This window comes from Chamaea fasciata, unplaced genomic scaffold (assembly GCF_029207755.1).
Source record: "Chamaea fasciata isolate MVZ Bird 193981 ecotype frontalis unplaced genomic scaffold, bChaFas1.0.hap1 SCAF_14, whole genome shotgun sequence".
NCBI classification, from domain to species: domain Eukaryota; kingdom Metazoa; phylum Chordata; class Aves; order Passeriformes; family Sylviidae; genus Chamaea; species Chamaea fasciata.
This window is the reverse complement of record NW_027094099.1, coordinates 12,748,061-12,766,474: the sequence shown is the minus strand read 5'-3', so window position 1 is coordinate 12,766,474 and position 18,414 is coordinate 12,748,061. Positions and strand designations below refer to the sequence as shown.

The 18,414-nt window shown below is 48.9% G+C and overlaps 1 protein-coding gene across 1 annotated transcript in view; it reads left to right on the top strand.

The window, feature by feature from the left end:
- The first annotated feature begins 11,814 nt into the window (after positions 1–11,814).
- ABHD2 (abhydrolase domain containing 2, acylglycerol lipase) overlaps positions 11,815–18,414 on the top strand; it is a 38,674-nt gene continuing 32,074 nt past the window's right edge. The window contains exon 1 of the mRNA XM_066196124.1: positions 11,815–11,893. The gene's annotated coding sequence lies outside the window, so the exon portion shown is untranslated. The remainder of the gene's footprint in view (positions 11,894–18,414) is intronic.

Here is an 18,414-nt window from a genome sequence, read left to right as displayed (position 1 = left end):
GAAACAACAGCTGGAAAGCAGGGAGCACACAAGACACAGTACTTGCTTTCGAATAACCCTTCAACCTCAGGGTAATTACTGCTGTGGTGTTCCGAGGAAAACAAGGTCAGGAGGAGGAGAGCACAGGGCAAGATTCCCAGGGTTGTGCACAAGCAACTAGGACAAGGGTGTTTGTTCAGCCTTTTGAGGGGCTACTGCCTGGATTAGTCTCAGAGAGAATGCAAGACCCAGAGGGAGCTGCAGAAAAAAGCATCAGCCTCTCTAAAAACAGAAAGCAAAATGTTTTCTTTCTGTCCCCAGAGGCATGAATGCCAATGTCCTAGGAACGTGCATGGGAAAGGATATTAAAAAGCGAGTTGTGGAGGCCAGATGGAGCAATGCTCTCCACAGGGACAGTGCTTCCTGCAAGTACCAGTGGCTCTTTGAATTAAGACCTGCAATGGAGACAGGCATCCCATGAGATACTACACTTGGGAAGTGTCTCTGCTGTCCCAGCAGGCAGAAGGAAGCTCTGGACATGGGAGGCAGAGGAGAGGAACAACCTGTCAAGGATAGGGAAGAAATAAAGAACAGAAACAGCTCCCACAGGCAAACACCACGCCCGGGCTCCTACAACCGCCAAGTTTTTGCAAGGGATGGCTCTACTTGAAAGAACTGGATAGGTCGAAGGTCATGCATAATTTCACTCCCTTCTGCAGGGACTACTTAGGCCTTGCTATTGCAGTATTTACCACTGGGTTTGGTTTCTTCTGAAGGGAGATCTGCCAGATTCTGCTGTGCTTAACCCTTTCCAAGTTGTGCTGATAGCAGATAGCCTGGTTCCTGTAGCTGGGGTGATAAAGAGGAAAATAGGTGAAGATGGGGCCATGCATTTCTCTGATGCAATCTTATTTATTTTCCATCTTATACAAAGGTGCTTTCCTGTGAACAAGCGAGGTGAACAATACACAGCTGATCCCTTGCCCAATCATAAAGCCCCCATCTGTCATAAAACTGACCAGGGTGCGTCTCAAGGCTTATGAATGTGCATTGACAGCTTTGGTATCAGCACAGTTTCATGTTCCTCCTCCACTCCCTCTCAGAAACTCACAGGACCTCTCCCCACCACAATCAGGTAGCAAAGTTGCCCCTCCATCCCCAGCAAAGTCCTGCTCAGCCCTTGAATGGATCTTTTATTAGACAGCAGCTCCTATTGTTTAAACTATCTGTTCTGTAAAGGAATTCACTGGCTTAGGTCTATCTCAAAAGTCAGCTGTTACACCGCAGGGGGATTCCCCACCCAAAATGCTCCCACAACACTCCTTGCAACATGGTTTTCTTGTCTCACCCTGGTTTTGAGAGCCCCCAGAATATCCCTGACAGAAGTATCCCCCATCCTTTGCAGGCACAACTCTTTTTTAGAGTTTAAAATTGTGGTTCAGGCCGCAGCACAGGTCCTGGGAAAGTTTCCTGCTGCATGCGATCAAGCCTCCCATCCTGCCACACGTTAGCCACTCTGAGTGGGAAAAAGAAACGAACTGTGGCACCATAGCAGTGGATTAAGGCCCAGTCTGCTCTTAATCCCTCTAACAGGATAACCAAGGGCTTGTGCCAGCATCTCTAAACTCCTGCAGCCCCAGCCAGCGTCACTGCCCACCAGCGGGTGGTTTCCAACGGCTGCCAAAGACACCCACTGGCTGGGGCAATCCTTGCATGTAGCTGGACTTCTCTGTTTAGTTTCTTGAGGAACAAAAGGCTTCCATACTCTTTGCCCTTTCCACCAAAATGGCAACAGTTTCTTTAAACACAGGCTGTACACTTAGGCATGCCAATGTTTAGGAATTGGGAACTTCAGGACTAATCAAAAAACCTAGATAATGAATATCCTTGGGGCATGGAAAGCTCCATAAGGCTCCTGAGAGCCCTTCACGATATCTGAAACCTTCTGATTTAAAAGGAAGAAGGCAAAGAGCAGCACCATTCCCTGGTTTTGCTCCGCAGCCCACTGCTGATCCTGTCGCAGCTCAGATGAGATTCCAGCCAGTTTAACTTCAAGTCTTTTGCTCTAACCTAAATAAACAAGATTATACCCAGCTTAGAGCTGATGTGTCTGTGTAAGGTACTTAATATAAGCACCTTTATATAACGCCCCTCTCTGAATCCTTTGCAGTCTTTAAGGATTTATCCATGCTTATCTCCAGCAGGAAAGGTGTTGCCTTCATCATCATCTAGCAGCTGGGAAACCAAGGGCTGGAAGGGCTTGAGGGAAGGACATATCTCCCTTTATTTTGTCCATCCAAAAGCTAGACATGCAGGCTTGGCCTCTTACACACACAGCCTCACCAGCCAGTGGTAACAGTACCACTTCCAAAGGTCATTTGTAAATGCTACAGCAGGAATTACCCTGGGAAATACCTGTCTCCTCACTGATGATGGATTAGCATCAACCTCGGGCCAGGATTAAAGACCTTTGTGGTAATGGCTCCCTGTGGTGCTCATCTCAGAGCACTGCCCAGGACAGATGGGGTCCAGTCCACATCCCAGACTTGCCTTGTCCTCTGTAGCCTGTTGCTTGGGAGCACCAACCTGTAACACGAGCCCATGCTCCATGGTACACCACGGTGCTTAATGGACCTGTGATGGATTGGAAGCCGGAGCAGCCTGACCAGCACCAAGCAGATACCACAGGAAGATAAGCCGTGGCTCTTTTGTTCCTTTTCAGGAAGCTCTTCAAAGCTCCTGCCTTGACAAAAGCACTAAATTGTGTGCTTGATAGCATTATTATCCAGGTTCCTCTGATAACGCGGGTTTCTGTGGCAGGTTTCCTATCCTCTCCCTGTTACTAAGCTCACAAGACCCTTCCTTACTCAAGACACCAATTTGATGCCTGTGCTTCTGGCATGTGCTTGATGGAAGGTCCTCCAACGCCTGCAGGGCTTAAGGCAAGCTCACGGTCTGATTAAACACAGGGCCTGATGGCGCTAATGCTGTATGAATATGGAACAGCACTAATGAATTCTAACGAGCTAGACCACAGGGTTTGTTTGCAAGAGCCCAGAACCTGTCCTACCGGCTGGTGGAGAAGAGGCAGTTTGCTCATTACTGCACACTCCCCTCCCACCCATCCATGCTGAGAGAGGCTCTGCCCAGGTGGAAGCCTTATTAATTTGTAAAGTTGTCTTTTGATCTCTGTATCTCGAAGCATAATGAGAAGGTTTGAACTCTGCCCGTCCGCCCACCCTCTCCATGCCTCCCGCTTGCTCTGATCCCCCAGAACCTGGCAGGCAAGGGGAGAACTGCCACAGCTCTAGGATTCACTTCTTCCTGGAGAGAAGCATATTTGTGGCCTTCTAAAACACACTTCAGTGGCCACAACCACGGCTGATGTAGCAGGAAAGCACCAGTCCCTGCACACCTTCCTCTCTCACACGGACACCTGACCCTGTCAGGGAATCCAGGGTGACCACATCTCAAAAGCAGCTCCTTAGTCCCTTGGTTCCCCCAGGCCAAAGCAGCTTTCAGAGGTCACCTGGAGCCACTTGTGTCCCTAGGTGGAGAGGCTGGTGACCACTGATGCAGGATGTCGGCTCCCGTAGGACCTCTGCTCTGGAAGGAAGTTCCTGGTGACTGATGCCTTCCACTGGAGCTGCTGCAGGAGCTCCTGTGCTGGCTAAGAGCCATACATCCCCCTCATCCCGTGACCCATCAGAGCCTTCCCCTTATGATTCTGTCTCTCTCTCCCCTCCTGAATCGACCCTGTACTGCTGGCACAACACTTGAAGCTCCTTCTCAACCACTTCCTGCCCCTTGGGCTGCAGCCTCCAGAGCCGCAGCGGAAACCGCAGCAAGAGCTTGTTTGGCACCACGGTCTGTGTCCAGGAGAGCTGGCTCAGCCACTCAGTTACTCCTCTTCCATGGCTCCTCCTTCCCTCAAAAGGAAATAAAAACAAGCTCCAAGCCAGACATGTGTCCTCAATGAAACCCATCTGTCAGAGCCATCACCGCGGTCTCAACGGGCTGTTGCCTGCTCAGGGTGTCTGGCCCTGCCATGGAGAAGCACACGTAGCCAGTCCCAGGGGCAGCACGCACCCAAGGGGACACGAGGCTGGAGCAGGGGATGCCACGGGATGGCTGGACAGCTGTGTCCTCTCCGACCGCTCTGCCTGGGGCTGTGCTACCTCCTTTCTCAGCAGCAACAACAACTTCCAGGCAAGGAGCCAGCTGATAGCTCTGCACATCCACAGATGTCTCCACACAGTTCCCAGACACACTGTTTGGAGTGGGGAAGAGCTCCTTAGAAGAAACAAGAGTGGGCTGATGGGCAGGGGTATCCACCCATCTCCCCTACCCACCTCACAGATTACCTCCAAGGGGTATTTCCTAGCACTTAAATGTGTAACCCTTGTAAAGTCTCCCAAGTGTTTCTCTCTCCCTGCTAGGAGATTTATTCTAACATGTTTTTACAACATGCATTCAGTTAGTAATACTCCATATGTCCTCTGCAATCACCCCTCCTTCTCAGTGGGATCTCCCATCACACCAACTACTTTGTCCAGCCTCCAACAGAGCCTTTATTAGAGCATGAACCCATCTGCCTTCTGCCATCAACACCCCTCCAGGCATTTTCACATTTCACTGTTCCCTCTCACCTCCTTGTCCTGCCCCACAGATCAGTTAATAAGAGTAGATCCTACCTATTCTGCATTCTCCCAGTGTTCTTGAAGAGTTAAGCAGCTGCAGTTCCAGTGCTGAGTCCCTCTACAAGTCCCCAGCTGGCAATGGGTTGCTGCCCTGAGAGCCCAGCAGTAAAACCAGTGACTCTTGCTGCAGACATCCAGAGTAGACACAGAGTGGAAACATGTGGGTTCAACAGCCCCTCAGCTCCTAACAGGGCTTTGCAGCCTACCACAGCATTCCCTTTGATCCATGTTCTGGGCTGGGTTTGTTCGCACCTCTTTAAGATGTCCCCCAGGGACCTACTGATGCAGCCCCAGCACCTCCGTTGGCACATGTGGTGGGGCCAGGGCAGTTATTAGGGGCTTGTGTGGTAATCTGTTCCAGTCAAGGAAGCTCTCTTTCAGTCCTTGCTAACCCACCTCAGGACTGAGGTAGAAAACAGAAGGGAGGTCACCTGCATCAAGGTCTGATGTGGCTCATTTCTGTGAGCAGGGCTGGCTTCTAGACATTGCTGTACACACCACACATCTGAAAGAACCCCAGAACCTCCCCATGGCCCAGAGGGAGGTGCAGCCCCTTGAGCTGTGAATGGGGCTCATTTGCAGTCTTCCTCCTCTGTTGTCTGCCTGCATCTTCTCACTTTTTGGTAGGTCGTTTTCTGCAAGACCTGAGAACGTAAAAACATATCTACCTGCACTTCCTCCTGCTCCAGCTACGCCTGCACATCTGCCCCACCTGCTGCAGGCAGGCAGGGAGGGAGAGCAGCTCTGCCAGCTGTGAGGACAGTGACCCCCAACCACAGGCTGGGCGGCAGGGCTGTGTTTTGCAGAGCACGTGCAGCCCCACGCCGGAGGCACGTTTGCTCCTGCCGCCTGTGGTTCCTGGCAGCCTTTCCAGGGAGCAGCCCTCGGCTCACAGGGCTGCTTGTTCGGGAGCATGTCGTGATTTGCCTGGGCTTGCAGCTGCCTGTCAGCTGCTGTACAAACACAGCCTTGTCTCCCGTGCTCCCCCCGGCCTCTTCTCACTCCTTAGCTCTGCTCTTTGTGGTGCTCAGGATTAGCCACACCTCAGCTGGGTAAACAGGAGCGGATCCTGCCCCATCAGCCGGGGGCTTTGCAGCCTTAGCTGCCGCAAGCAAGAAGTGCTCCTTTATTTTTCTCCCAAGTAAATCTCCCTTTCATCATTCAGCAGATCTGAAGCCCTTAATTGGACACAGCAGTGGATGTGATCTTCTGCATTGGTTTCATCTTCTATTTTCTTTTTTTTATCCTTTTATTTTCTATCTTTACCCTTCTATTCCCTGCTTTTGTTCCGCTCAGCGTCCTTATCTTCTGATCTGTTCCTCATTTTCTCACTCCTTTTACCCACTTTTTGCTTTTACACCCATCTGAGGAAAGCCACCCTTCCTTTCTGTATGTCACCTTCTGGATGCTAAATAATGAATTATTCTGGTCTGAAAAAAAAAAGCCCTGGAAGTTGGTTGTAACTCCAGCGAGCACCTTAGTCTTCATCTCAGCTCAGAGGCAGCATTCCTTGCAAATTTTTACCTGGCTCTGAAGGGATGCTGGGCAAGGAAGGAGGAGGACACCCATTCCCTGCAGCACAGCACCCTCTAGCCTCCGCCGGGGCGCTAGCTCTTTCCTGAGCTGGAAGGAACAAAGGACCTTCACCATCATCACTCAACCATGCATCCTCCCATCCTGCCACACTCCCTATACGTCCAGCCCCGCACAGCTCCGACAAAATCCTCCTGCAGCATTACTGCCACACCCCAGGATGGATTTAATTGGAACTGTGGAGGACAGGACCTTAAAGGTGGTCCACTCTGAGGAGACATGTGGCAAATCAGATGTCATTTCCCAAAAGTTGAGACATCAGTTTTGCAAGGTGGAGCCTACAATGAGCCAAGGTGGAGTCATCCTGGTGATGGGGTCATTACACAGCAGCAGCAGCAGCAGCAGGAAATACTGTTTATTTCCTCCAGCCCATGCAATACTTTAACTCAGAGGTGGTACAAAGGGAAGTGGTGCTCCTGCAAAGGCAGGTACAGTCAGCCAGAGGAATGGAGGGCAGTAGCTCTGCAGTTGCTTTGTTTTCATGGGACACTGATCTGCAGCCTTCCAGGTGCCTGTGCATGGAAAAGGGTGGTCACCCCCAGCTCATCCCTGGCCATAGTGGCAGACCTTCACTGCTTGGCTGTGACTGCCAGTGCATCTCCAGGAAGCCATCAGGCAGATGGGGATGCTCTGGATTAGCCTTTTATCCCAGACATCCCACTGCTCTTTGCGGCTTCCTGCTCACCTACCCACTTTGCCAAACCATGCTCCCGTGGACCCCACCAGCCTCACCCACAACACACCTCCCTGCAGCAGCATCAAGCCTGTTTCCTCTCACCCCTGCTTTCCTTCTACACCTCCAGGAAACAGATCTCTGGCTCTCTGCTCCCAAACACCATCATTCATTCTCCCAAATCACAACTGTAACCATTTCTTTTGTACTCACCATCATCCAAACACCGTTGTGCTCTCCCTCCCTTCCTCCCAGACCTATTCCAACTCCCACTATTTTGGCTCAAAATCAATCTTCCGCCTCGCTCAATTTATTTCCATGAATATTGCACTCTAGGAAAAGGCCCCTCCCCATTCCTCAGGCAATACTAAAATTTGGATTTTTACAAGGGGCTGCTAATCCCATTGTTCACTTCACTGAGCATTTCAGTTTGCAGGATTGCAACTCTGCATTCTCCTCAGGCACCACTACTTCTACGGAAACTTTTCCACAGAAAGCCTTTCGCAAGCAGCCACTGAAAAAAACCCATAAAACCCTGGCCTTAGCAGACTCCCTTGCCAGCTGTCTGAGGCAGGACAATCACAGCCTTTCCAGACTCCAACCTCAGGAACACACTATAGTGGCAAATGTCACTCAGACCACTTGGGATTAAACAGAAGACCAGTGGTTTCCTTTATTCAGTATGACATCCTGGAAACTCTCCAGGAGAAGCTCATACATCCTTCTGGCTCCAGTACATCTATTTGTCTGAATCCACCCTGCTTTCCCTCACAGACGCCCCATCTCCCTGCTCTCACTGCCTGCCAGACACCTGCTGCTCTGATGCCACCTTCCCTGCACAGATCCCCTCTGCTTCTGCAGGTGGCTTTAGGGACAGGTGCCACACCAAAGCAGTGCCTGGCTCCTGTAGCTGTATCTTAAGTTACCAAAAGGTGTGAAAGGGGCAGAAACAGCTCTAACTGAACAAGAGGTGGCATAAGAGGTGGCATTAGAGGTGGCTGCAGGGAACAGGTTTGCTCAGCCTGGCAGCTTTTGGTACAGAAGGTATCCTGAAGGTAGGAGTTTCACCTAATTAGACTCCCTGGAAAATTCACTAGTGTTGTGAATAGACTCCTTTCAGGGAGATACAGATGGATCCTTCTCCCAGACCACTGAGTCTGTTTGTGGAGCCAGGCAGGGTTAAAGTGCCATGGAGCAACCAAAAGCAGGACCAGCAGCTCTGCTGATGCCAGGGACTGGTTTTCAAAACCTCTTCCTCTGCCCAGCAGCTGTGGCTGGATGTGGGATAAAAGCAGTGAGCCGGCTGCTGGGAGATTGTGGACAAGCAGCAGAAGACAGCCTGGTAAAGTGCTCAGCTCAGTGGCATTTCTCTTTTGGCCTAAAGAATTCGGGAATGAAATAGCCCATCTGCTCTGAAATGATCAGTGAAGCTCTCTTTATAAGCAGTCTGAGTCCTCAGGTTTGGGCAAAAAACAAAAAAAGTGAGTCAGAAAGTCTCTAGCAACGGCTTTCAGCCATTAGAGGAGACCAGAGCCTGTAGTCTAGAGGGGACAAGAAGGTGGACAGCAGTACCCAGAAGGGCTGAGGTCAGTCACTTCAGTTCTATAATTAGGAAATAAATAGCATGCTAAATAAACCCAGAGTAGAAGCTTTTGAGGAGCGTGACAGAGATGAAGTTGGCAAGGAGCTGCTGAATGAGAATGTGATGGAAAAATACTGATCAGGTGGGCCACGTGCCACCTCCCCAGCTGGTTTGTATGATGCAGCCATTCTCCTATCCCTGGCACTTGCCTCCGTATGTTGCTAGCTCCTCAGGACAGAGCCTGGTCTATTTAGAGCTCTGCAAAGTGCCCATTACTCTTTTAGACACCATTTTCAGAAAATATGTAAGAGTCCAAAGAGCACTGTGCCTCCAAATCCAACAGGCTCTGGAACAGCACGGCTCAGCAGCCCACGAGCCAAAGCCTCACTGGCACTGCAGGGAAGGCAGAGCAGGAGAAGAGGAAAAAGCATTGCCTTTATTTCCATCTGCAAAGCTTTTTTGTACTCACATGTCACTGACAGGCACTTTGCTTATTTTCAACTGGCAATCAAACTCTGCCTAAGAGGTGTTTTCCTTTTTGCTCCCACTACACACTGCCATCGATGAACACCCTGATGTTTCCTCTGGCAAAAAGGTTTCCTCAGGGGTGCAAAGTCCACTGGAGTCCTACAGCACACAGCACATTTGCTGAGCAGGAGAAAAGCTGGGCATGGGGAAATGAAGCAGAAAAAGAGTTCAGAGTTGTGGCAGCAACAGCCAAAAGAGAGAGGGATGTGAAGAACAAAGGGTGATTGTCACCACGGCATTGCACGGCGGTGTCTCAGGCTGGTTCAGCAGCACGTGGAGTTCTCTCTGCCTGGTACCTTTCCAATTACTGCATTAAAAAAGGTGGAATTTTCATCAGTCTTTTTTTGGCCTCTCTGTACAGAGGTAATTGCTTCCCCAAAGCACGAGGCAAAGCTGCGTTCTTCCTGTGCTTACAGTTTCCAGCATGTACATTTGTCCCCTTTTGCAGTAGCCACACTGCTCAGAGAAGGATCCTCCTGTCTCCAAACCATTAGGGTGTTCCTGGACACTCCCATCCCACCTCTCAGCAATAACATCAGGCAGAAATATTTGCTGGGCTGAAGCAGCTAAATCCTTCCCTAGAAGGCTCACGAAATGAAGCTCAGCTCTTTCCAGCACTCTTGCTTTGGGGATGGCTCAGGCTCCTGCTCAGATGGCATTTTCTGAGTATGACCTGTTTACTATGAGTGGCACAGCCTTGCTCCTGGCTCCGGGCCTGAACCCTCCACCTATGGCACAGGCACACAGGGCTACTCTAGCACCAACCCTGCAGAGCCCACCAGAGCAACTCCCCACACTCAGAGGGAGGGCAGCTTCCTTCACAAGCCGCGGCTCACCAGCTGTTTTAACAGCCCAAAGTCAGATTTGCATTCCCAAAATGTGCTTGCTTCCTCCCAGATATCCCTGCTCCCATGCTACAAGGTGCAGCTGGAACCCCTCAACACTGCCCAGCATAAAACACCGATGACTTGCACTGGCTCTTCCCTCCCTTTCTAGAGATACAGCACCTTTTCCATCACTTCCCTCCTTGCAATAAACACAGCTCAGGATTTTGGCTCCCATTGCCACAGCCACCTGTAAATTTATGCTGTCACCTCTTCAGTGTTCATCTGTCCTCAGCAAGAAGTGAGCAGTAAGTTTGGTTTGCGACAGGTCTGTAACAAAGCTCTCTTCTAATAGCTGAGCTTCTCTCAGGTCATGGAAATCTCCAACAGTCTCAAGGACTTAGAACAAAAGCCTTGCCTGGAGGCTCAGCTCTAGTTTGAGGTGTGTTTTCCTTCCTGGATCTGTTTTTTCCTGCCTGGATCAAATGGTGAAAGAGCTAAGGTACACCTGGAATCAATTGGACTGCAATATTCTGTAATCAAACTCAAACACATTCCTCAAATACTTAGTTGAGTCTGATACCGGATGTTTATCTGCTGAGCCTATCTGTTAACTCGATCACAAGCATAACTCAGCTGCCTTGAGACACACCAAACCTCAGGCCGGCTGAGCCGCTGACAAATTTAGCAACCATAAACCCTGGGTATTTCCACAAGGTTAATTAAAAGATAAGGAATACAACTCTGTTTGACTGAGTGGTGTGGGATCACACCTCTAGCAAACATGGAGGAGGATGCTGTTTCTTCTGCCACCTTCATTCCAGAATTTCCCTCTCTGCCCTTACCCAGCACTCCCTCCTTCCCTGTGACTCAGGCTACAGCAGTTACTCATCTCTCCATGTACACAGCACCCTGGAAAATGTGACTTGCTCTTTGAGAGCCTTCTCCACGTAGGAAGCTCCAACACCCAGTAAACAGAGGAAACAAAATATCTGAAATGAGAGGAAGGATTTTTCCATCCAGCTATATAAAGCAACCATTAACACAGCTCAGAATGGTTGATGTTACCAGCAACATAACGCATGGCTTTTTGAAGAATAATAATTTAAAAAAAACAGGTTTATAAACATCGCATTGTTGACAGTTTTTTTATCATTTATTTTCCTCCAGTGCCTTTCAGATAGGGCAGGGTCCATCTACCTCCGAGTGGATTTCGCTGTCCCTGTCACACGCCCCACTTGGTGGGACGATGCTGAGCACTCTGAGGGACCAGGGAAGACCCTTCACTGCCGCCGGCACAGCCCAAGGGTGGTCCCAGTGTTTGCCACACAGAGCTGGCCTGTGGGCCATGATAAACAAACCAAGCGTGCTGAGGGCCCAGACACCATTTTTCAGGTTCCAAGATACTAAAAGACGCAGTATTATGTAACCAGCATCTAGCACCAGGTACAGCGCACGGCCTATCGGGCAGCCTCGAGGGATTTTTGGTCCTCCAGACCACTGAGCTCCATGTCACTGAGGAGCAACCGTGTGCTTCAGCGACAGCCGCTCCCCAGGCTGCGTCCCCCACGTCATGGTGGCACTGAAAACGCGGCTGAGACAGAAGCAGAGGCTGAAGGCTGAAGCAGCCCCCAACCCTCACACCCCACCGTGCCCCCAGGCTCTGTCATGGCAGCGGCACCGCTGCCCCCGCCGGCGCCGATAGCTCCGCCCCCGGCCCGCCGCCGCCAATCACCGTCCTCCGAGTGACTGACAGATGTCAGTGCCATTGGAACAGCGGCGTTCCGCCCCCGCTCCTCCTCCAGCCAATGGCCCCCGCGCGTCAGTGATGGAGCGCCCGTCCTCAGCTGGCCTTCTCACCAATCGACGCGCTGGCCTGGACGGAAGCGGCGCGGCGGTGGCCAATGGGAGGACGAGGGCGGCCGCTAAAGGGCAGCGGGCGGCCGGGCCGTGGCAGACGGGCGGGAGCGGCGGCGGGAGCTGTCGGGGGCTTCGCGCCCGGCTGGGGCTGCAGGTGAGGTGGGGGCGCCCGGGAGCCCCTTCCCCGCAGGGCTCCGGCGATGGCCGGGCCCGTTTCCCCTTCCTCTCGACAGGCCTGGGGGGCTGCCCCGCGGCCGGGTCTGTCCCTGCCCAGCCGCCGTCCTGCCGTGCGCTGTTTGCGTGGCCGGCCCCGCGTGTCTGTTGCCCGAGGGGGGAGATGGGGATGTCCCTCGCTGGGGCTGTGGCGGTCACTGTCCGCTCCCCTCGCGGTTCTCCCCGACGTTGGAAGCTCTGGGAGGTGGCGGTGCGGTGGCAGCTTCCACTTTTGCTCCCTGTGCAGGGCAAGAGCTGGGGTGGGAGCAGCGCATCCCTTTACAGGCAGGAAGGCCGAGGTGGGCTGCGATCGGGGGCTGAGTGCGTAGCAGAGAATGGTCCTTGCGTGAATGAGAGCCGGGGGATTGTGCCCCCTGTCAGGTCATGCTGCTCCTGCTAAGTGAGGCTCTTCCCTGGTGCTCACGCTCCGAGGTCCTGACCCTGCTAGGAGCATCTTGTATCAGCTTCAGGCTCCCCTTTGTTGCCTGCTGTGTACCTGCTTGTTACCCTGTGTGATGGGACTCTGCCCCATCCTGCACCTTCAGGTGTAACTCGTGAATCTCCTCCAGCGCAGGATGTGTCGATGTGTCTGTCACAATTGATGAGTTACAGCTGCTGAGGTCTCTCACCTGATGTCACCTTGTTTGCAGAGGTATGTCAGGAGCAGCTTTATTCATGCAGTTATGGCTGGAAGGATTGCATTCTATACTTGCACTCTCCTGGAGGTTCCCTCAGAGACTTCATAGCAGCTTCGTCTTATTGTTGATGAACAATTGTCACTGGCCTGGCAAGTACTAAGGATTCCTGTCAGCCCCTTAGATTGCTTTTTGGCGTTCACAGCACTGCTGCATCCTTCTGTAACAAATGTTCCTGGCTTATTAGTCAGCTAACTGGTACAGTGTGTTCATCTTACATGCCTTATTTATCAATTATTATCATGCTCAGCCATGTTCATAATATTGCTTAGGTTGACATGTTCTAGTCCCTGCTGATATCGTGTCCACAGGACACTCGGTTCAGTTGTTTGCATATGTGGTATCATTTATACACTTTAGTTGATAATGTGTATTTCCTGTGCAGGGAGTTTTGTTGTTGACAAGTAGTCTTGGGTTGCTGTCTTATCTTTCATGTGTCACCTTCTCTCTGAGGTGCTTGCTTAGTTCTGATATCACAAAAGAACTTTTAATAGCTTCTCTTACCTCTTCTTATATCAGTGGACATGCAGCCATTCTTCTTATTCTAGACATCATTTACTTTATCTCAAAGTCAAGAGTAAGAACAGGAAGGGTATGAAAAGAGAAATAAAAGCTAATGTTTGAGTTCTTCCATTCTCCTGTCTTATTCTTAAAAATAATTGCTTTTGAATGGGTGGTCCTCTGTGTTACTGAGTGAATTAGCTGACCTAAGATTGTGCCAGACTGTCTTTTTCAGGTGTGGAAAAGATGTGGAGGTTGTGGATAAAACCTTCTGTCTTGCAGAACTGTTTCTGAAGAAGTTAAACTTAAAAATTAACTTGTTCTACTTTTCCTGTAAAAGCTGTATTTCTCCATTCAGGGGGTGAACAGCAGCTTAAACTCTTAGTGTTTCATAAAGCTGCTTTAATAAACTTGTCATGTGAAAACTCAGAAATTAATACACTGAAAGAGTTATTCTGGGATGTGGCACTGAGAAGGAAAGATGGCAAAATAACATCCTTTGACCTTGACACAGGCATCTGAAGATGTTTTCTGAGTGTAGCAAGTTCCAGTTATACTCCAGATGGGATTTGGTGTAGGATAGGAAATGGTTGCTTTGGAGCTGTGAAATGCCTGGGTGCTACTGGGTTTACATTGTCCTGTTACTTCTCTTCTTCCATATCTCTTGCCTCTTCATCCAGACCTCCACACTGTCAGCTCTGGCAGTACCAGAACTTGGATTAAGCTAACCAAGAACAGGACAGTTCAGTCTCTGGTAGGAGTGTTAGTGCTGGGTTCTTGCGTGCTTGTAATCCCTACTGAAAGGTGCAAAGACCAGCCTGAAACTGGTCACTTGGACTTTTCAGCAAAAACCTAAACAATCATAGTGTGTTAGTACTTTGGAGTCTTCATCTCCACTTCTGAGTTTCTCTGGAAGAGTATGTTTCATGATGTGTTATAGCCCTGAATTGCTGTTCTTAATTAGATCAATTTTCTGTGCGAGTATTTCCCCTTCTTCTGCCTATATATCGTGCAAAGTTTAAGCTTATACGCAGCTAAACATCTGATCCAAGCTCGACTGATTGATTGAATTTCAATTGATTTAATTTCAGTGTGCAAGGGCACACTGTCCTTTTTGTGGAGAAGCAAAGTCCCACTTGCCCAGCATGTGTGGGTGGCAGTGATGGTACCCTGTGGGGCAGCTATCTTAGCCTTTTCTGGCTCTAGGAAGGTTTCTGCACCCAAGGGCTTGTCTTTCCTTCAGCTCTCTCAGTTGACTTAATAATAAAGATTGACTGCCAGCTTTACTATGCCAGTATCAGGCAGCACAAATTGAAAATGCTTTGCAAAGCAGTTCTGTACAAACCAGGTGCTTGAAACGTCATTGTGCCTGAACTCCTAAAGGTAATGGCAGTGGAAGGCAGTGCCAGACTTGGCAGAGAACAGATTATCTGTATCTCTAGACTGACCAAGAAGTGCAATTGCCTACTACTCTCTGCTGTTGAGTAATGCTTCTATTTCTCCTTATCATGGGTCCAGTCTGACTAAAAAAAATGGCATTTGTAACTTCCTCTGCTAATATAGGTTGAACACCTGCAAACATCAAACTTCTCTGAAATGTCTCATGCCTTATTTGCACGTAACTGAGCTATAGCCCTATTCTGGGCATCGAGTACTCAACAAGTATAGTACAGGCTCCTTATAGGAAGGGACAAGTGACTGCTACTGAGAGGCTCACTGTTGAGTGGCTTGTCCTGCTTCTAAACTTACCTCAAAGCGGCCTCAAAAATGCTTTTATATAGAGCTGCAGGTTCCAAAAAGCTTGTGCAAAGAGGGTTCAAGCCTGGCTCTCCCTTATCTGGAGCACCCAGTTCTGTGAAGTGTTCGTTGAGCATATGTGAATATGAAGGGTTGTCCTAAGTGAAATAAGCACATGCACAGTTGTTTACAGTGAACCTCCTTGGGAGGAGGTAAGGACAAAATGTCCTAAACCAGGAGCCTGTAATACCCTTAGCCTGTCACTCTGATTCAGCAGGAGAGAGGGCAATGTAGCTCTTTGCACACTGAATTGCTGGTGGCTGCTGTAGTGCTCCAAAACCTCCCTTTTAGTTGCAGTCTGGGAGAACCTGAGTATTCAGCAGCACTGGTAGCTGTGTGTTGTTCAGCCCCTGTCTCTTTGTGTGCAGTTCTTCTGTCCTGAAATGTTTTTGCTTAATTTTGAATGTATTTGTGTGAATAACTCCTCTAGTGCAAGCCTTCTATCTGTCATGGACAGGCTGTGAGAGAATGACTCTGCAAATCTTCTGCTCCCCTGTGGAAAGGAGCTGCTCGTCAGGGGAACAAAGTAAGCAAGGTATTTAAAGACCTCAGTGAAACAGCACCTCAGCTTTTCATTGTGTTCAATGTAGGTGTTTCAGACTGCCTGAACTGGACCGTTCTCAAATAAAGTTCTCTGACCTGTGTTGTGATTTGTTATAGGTGGGCTTTCCCTGATGTGTGTGGAACATGTTCCCCACTTACTCAATCCTCTAGCTGAGCAAACAGCTGTGATGTGCTTGGACTTTGAGCTGTTCCTCTAGCATGTTCAGCTGAACCCTGTGGCACTGTGGGAATGGAGGGGTTGGAGTCAGAGGGTAAATGAGGCTTTAACAATGTGATGCTTCAAAGTATAATGGAGGAATAGAGCAGACTTCCTTGAGGGAGGGTTGGTCTATAATCCAGTTTTTATTAGCTCACTTAGCTGTCTGTGGCTTGATTCCAACAGCATTCCCGCAGCTACTGAGCATGGTTTGTTGGGTTCTCTTCAGTCTGTTTGCTCCATTCCTTCCCTTGAGCTTAGTGCTGCTCCCTGGCACAGTTGTGTTGGTAGGCAAGGGACACCTGCTAATGCTGGGAGACTGTGGAAAGATGTTACCCAACATTTCTCTGTACCTTAAAGTTGTCTTTACCTCATCCATGAGGACCTGAAGCTTTGCCCTGTAGTTACATAACATAGTGGTTGGGGAGACAGTCTCAAGTCTCTTCACCTTATCTCAAAGGAAAGGCTCATGTTATTTGAGCAAACACAAGTATTTGATTACGGCAATTAATTGATTTCTGTGAAGTCAGAGTCTGATCCTGTCTTGGTTTAATCATGTTCATGAGGTGTGTGCCTTAAAAGCTAATGCAGAGGTTTTCAATCCATTTGACACAAACAGGAACCAGGATAAGGTGATGTAACAAGGACTCTACATAGCAACCTTAGGTAATGTATCAAAGGTGCCTGTCCTGAAATAGAGCTATTTCTGATCAGTTAAAATGATATTGTGGGGAAACAAAGGCAGTTCCTGTAGTTAGAAGGAAGTGAAAATCAAGGCTCATTTGACTGTAAATTAACCTGGGAGAAGTGAGAGTGCTGAAGAGCCTTTGGCCCACTTGGCTCTAGGTTTATTCTTGGGTGCATTTCTAAGAAACGTGCCTTTGAATGTACACCCAGCCCTCTGAGATGCTTGATTTCTGCTCTGAAGGTGTAGAACTCCTCAAGGGCAAGATAAAAAGCTCTAGTTCGAGGCATCTGTCTTTCTGAATGTGCTGATGGTTCCTTGTGCCATGAACTTTATCCCTGTAACCTCACAGTACCTCTAAATTTAGTATGAGCCAAGTATTGTAACTGATGAAAAGGTGAAGTTCCAGTGAAGGCAGCAGCCAAGAAATTTTTTTGGAACAGGGTGTAAACAATACTTGCTGGTTTCTGTGTTTGCTGGTTTCTGTACTTGCCAACCAGCCAAATCCTGGCCCTGGGTATGGCCCTGGCACAGGGAGGGATTTGCACTGAGGACTTCAATAGACTGTCCAAATAGTGTTCTTTTAAGTGTCCTTGTGATGGGACATGTCAGTGTGCCCTCTTTATTTGGAGATAAAATCTGTCACATGTTGGACAACAAACCCGTGGTGGGCTTTGCCAAACTCCTGAGGACTGCACTTGAGCTCTCATTGCCACATCTAACCCTAAACTTAAGTGCCTTAAGTGCTCAGCTAATTCTTAATTATACTCTCTGTGCATTGAAGTCTGAGACTTAGCTGGCTCTTTTAAATGGCCAGAAGTACTGAGTGATGCATCAAGGTCTCAGCATTTGCTTCTGACGTGTTCTCTGAGCCACACTGAAGGTAATGGGAGGTTCTGCCCTGGGTGAGCTTGGGCTGGGTAGATGCCAGTCTCAAGATAAGTGATGTTATGACTTGGTTTATGTGCTTAAGCTGATGAGGCGTAGTATTAGTGTGGCCCTAAGATACTTGTCTTTGTAATTTTCAGGGAACAAAGCAGTTTGGACTTAACATTTTGCCATAAGAGCAAAGGCATTTTTTAATGCAAGTGCTGGGTAAAGGATAGGATATGGAACTGTGCAATAAAACTTGAGGCTTTCTGAGTCCACTTGCACAGGTTTCGTACTTGTGTAGCTTGTCCTCCAGTGCTTAGTCTGGCAGCTTTTCCCATCAGGATACATGTTTCAGGGACTTTCTCATGTGTATTCCTCTTCATCTGGATGGTCTCTAAACATTGTCCTCTGCTTTTAAAGTATTGAAAACTCAGCAGTGTGACACTTCCATGCACTTCCTGGAGTGACATTTGAGTAATATGCTGGCATAAAAATTGTCTTTGTTTAAAAAAAACTTTGCAGTGCTCTGACTTTTTACCCTTTCCTTAATAAAGTTCCTTTCTCTGTAATAGGGTTCTAAATAACTTACCTGGTAGTGACAAGCCTGTACCTTCTGGTTTTGCAGTGTACCTTTCAGAGAAGTCATTAGCTTTGGCTGATATTAAAGATGATTAATTTCCTGGAAACATTCCATAAAGAACTAACTTCAGCCTTCCTCCTTAAAAAGGTGGGAAGGAAAAACCCACCTTATTTCTGATCCAAGTCTGCCTAGGCACAACTCTTTGAAGTAGGGTGAGTTTGCTTTCCTCTTGTCTGATATACTTGCTTTCAGAGTTTTATTCCCAAGCAGACACCAAAATATATGAAACCAGTCCAAGAAATATCTGATATGTTAGTTATCAAAGTCTGCCTGCTTAAATTTGTCAGAAATTGCCTCTTTGGCTCTTCTGAGTCCCAGTGGGTAAGAGTATTACTCTGCTTGGTAAGCTGTAGCTGAATAGGAAAGGGAATTTTTAAAGTGTCTCACTGTTGGCCAGGCATGTTTGCAGTGTTTTGGTGTCCAGCTGAGCTCTGAGAGCATCAGTGAGCCAGAATGCTGAGGAGTGGGGAGGTATCCATGAGGTTTTTGTACCAAGCTGCCCTTCCTGGAA